Here is a 3640-nt window from a genome sequence, read left to right on the forward strand (position 1 = left end):
AGGGAGGAGGGATGCAGGAAAGAAATTGAAGACCTGGTCCTTACTCTCCGGGGCGTTGCTATGGCAACAGGAAGGGGGGCACAGAAGGGGTGGAAAAAGGGCACAATTACCAAGAGAGGCCAGGGCCTAACTGGGGTTCTTGCCCCATTTCATGTGTGCAGGATGCAGCTGCCTTCTTTGTTCTTTGTGAATGAAGCCACTGATTGTAGTTTCTGGGGCAGTTTCCCAAAAGTATGTCATGAGAAAGAGGCAAGACGTTAATGTGCTAAGCAGGAAAGAACAATTCTACTGCCACATGAGCTGGGGACGTGAGGGTTAAAGAAAAACAAATAGGTTTCTTTCTCCAGATATCAAAGCATTTACTCTACTCACAGGCAGTGTGAATCTCAACGGGGACGCGGAAGCCTGCTGCATTTCCCAAGCTTGCGTGGACAGAGGGAGGAACACCTTGAGGATCCAGCATCTAAGAAACACACTTTAGAAAATGCGTCTCCAGAATATTCTCTTTAGTGTCTGCTCAAGGACCATATAGCAGATTCTCCCTGATATTTCTAGGCCAAAGGAAGCCATTCCCTCCTCTTCCTCTCATGCCCGGAAAATGGTAGAATTGAAGGGAAACCCATGGTTGGGCTGGAGGGCCCCCTGTACAGAGAGGCTGGGGTGGGGGTGGGGCTCGGTGCAGGGAAGGGAGAGAAGGCAAAGGATCCAGAGAGAGACACCAGTTATGGAGTGCTTTTGCTGCTTCCAGCACTGGGCTCAAGAGGGAGTTTTGAGTAACAGCTGCTGTTGGAACCAAGACGGAGATCAGCTCCTAAACAGTAGGCTCCATGACTCAGTTTCATGGTCGCCTTCCTGACATGCAATAGAAATCCCAGGCTTTTCCTGTTTCCTTTTCCTTGTGAATCCCTTCTCCACAGCATCTGTGGGAGTTGGGCAGATGAAGTCACGAGGGCTCTGTGGTTCAGCTGTCTAGGATTACTTAGGCTCTTCCAGGTCCCTCCACTTCCTCCCCAAGCTTCCTCCTCTAATTTCCTTCAGCCACTCCATTTTTCCACCCTCTAGTGCAATGGCTCCCCACCTTGGCTGCACATTAGAATCATCCGGAGGTTTTCTGTGTATGGTTGTTTTAATCCCAGTGGCCAAACCTGATCTCAAATGAATGAAATCAGAAGTGAGTGAGGAGTGAGACTCAGGCATCAGCATTTTTATGGCTTCCCAGGTGATTCCAACTTGTGGCATTAAAATCCACTGACAGTCCAAGGGTACAATTCTCTCACTTAGCAACATTGCTCTCCCAGGAAGCGGGTTCATTTTCATCCGAAATGCAACTCTTCCTTTATTTAAGCCAAAACTCTTCCCTCTAAAGTACCCAAAATCTAATTTACTAGTGTCTCTCAATTATGGTGTCTCTTATTTATGACCAGATAATTTTCTGGAATCATCATGTTCTGTGCTCTAGGGGATCTAGCTTCACTTCAATTTCCCTGAGCATCTCCACAGTCCAATGGATACATTACTGTGTGTAGTTTAAAGGCAGAACATAGTGCCTACTTCCAATCCAACAGGCTAACTGCTAATGAGCATTGGCTCTCAATCATTCTTACCAATCCCGGGTTCTTTTACTACCCCCAACTTCACCATCTTTGTGCCATTAACCCACATTTCTGCTAGGAGTCACTCTCCCTGCCCACTCCAGAACTCATCGCCTCCCATTTCTCTTCTCAGAGAAACCTGAGTCTGAAACATAACTCTCCTGCAAGGCTTCAGTCAGTGCTTAGAAGGCTGCAGTGGGCTTCTCTCTGGAATCCTGGGAGATAAACAAGAAATGTCACCTCAGCTAAAATTGAAACTAATGGAATCAATATAAAACAGATGAGGTAGCCCTTCTGTTCTCTTCTAAATAGCCTACCTTAGAAGATGGGCTTCTAAGGCTGGTACAAATGAAAGTAAATCCAACCAAAAGAGCATATGGTTAAAATATAACTGTAAACCGGAGATGGGCTTAATGCAAGAACAACAACAAAATCCAAAAGAGGGATCCTTAAATGGGGAGGACAAGACAATTCATTTATTTATTTACTTATTTATTTATATAACTCATCTTGAGTTGACTTTTGAAAAAAATATTTATAGAAATAAACTTTCATCTAATATATAAATTCATATACAAATTAATTTTAGTCCATATATATAATTTATAAATAAATATATATGGGATTAACATTCCCTGAAATGTTTTTGGATATTACTGTTCTAAATAATTGTGTCATAAATTTTCAGCATATATAAAAGGCTAGTGCTCAAGTTGTGATGAGAAGGAGATGGTGAAAATGGCAAGAGCTGCTTAGTGTTTACCCAGTACTATTGAGAAGCAGTGTCATGACCAGATGAAAGCTTATCAGGCACATATGGAAGCATGTCCAACTGTTATGGCTTAAATGTCAATTCTTTAAAGTTATCCAGTCCTCTATGCCTTACTGCAAGGCAATCATCAGATGGTAACTGACTTCTCCTATACTCTTTCCTCCAGGAAGGTCATATGTAAATCAGCCAACTCTGGCCTCCAGGTCTATTTGGAAACATTGTAAAATCGTAAATTAGCTTCCTGGTTTACAAGGTGGTTTGGCTTTAGGTTGGGATTTCAGGTGAGTTTGATATGAGTCAGACCTCCTGAGCCTGATCACCTCTGAGGGAATGTTAGACTCTGAACCTCTCAGGTTCTGCCTGGATCACCATTGTTACAAACCACTAAAAGGCACTCCCCAAGCTTCTCTCTTTGGCATCATCTCAGATATCACGCAACACATATATAATTTGATCTGTCTGAATTCTAAAGGGAACAGGGTTTCTTAGTCCACCTATGTTTTCAGAAAGGGGAAGTAGGTCTTATTGTTAGGCACTTAGTAGTAAAATCCTTGACACTAGGGAACACACAAAATGTAGTACAGGAGGAAACAATCCAAATGTTTATATTTGATAAATGGATGAACAAAATGTGGCATATTTATACAACGGAATATATTTGTTCATAAAAAGAAATAAAGTTCTGATGGATGCTACAACATGGATGGATATTGAAATATTATGCTAAGTGAAAGAGGCCAATCACAAAAGGCCACATATTGTAGGATTCCTAAATATAAAATGTCTATAGAGACAGAAAGTAGGCCAGGCACAATGGCTCATGCCTATAATCCCAGTGCTTTGGGATGCCAAGGTGAAAGGATTACTTGAGCCAAGAAGCCTGAGGCTAACCTGGGCAATATAGGAAGACCCCATCTCTACAATATTTTTTAAAATAAGCTGGGCATGGTGGCATGGGCTGCAGTTCTAGCTGCTCAGGAGGCTGAGGCAGGAGGATCACTTGAGTCCAGGAATTTGAAGCTACAGTGAGCTATGATTGCACCACTGCACTACAGCCTGGGCAATAGAGCAAGACTCTGTTTCTAAATTTAAAAAGTTAATTAAATAAATTTAATTTAATTTAAGTAAATAAAGTAGATTAGTAGTGGCCTAGGGTTGGGGGAGGTGGGACAGGGAGAAGGGAAAAATTATAGCTACAGAATCATGGGGCTCCCTCTGGGTGTTGTGAAAATGTTCTGAAGTTGACTATTGTGATGGCTGCACATCTATGAATATA

Source organism: Cebus imitator, unplaced genomic scaffold (assembly GCF_001604975.1).
Source record: "Cebus imitator isolate Cc_AM_T3 unplaced genomic scaffold, Cebus_imitator-1.0 Scaffold124, whole genome shotgun sequence".
Classification (NCBI taxonomy): Eukaryota; Metazoa; Chordata; class Mammalia; order Primates; family Cebidae; genus Cebus; species Cebus imitator.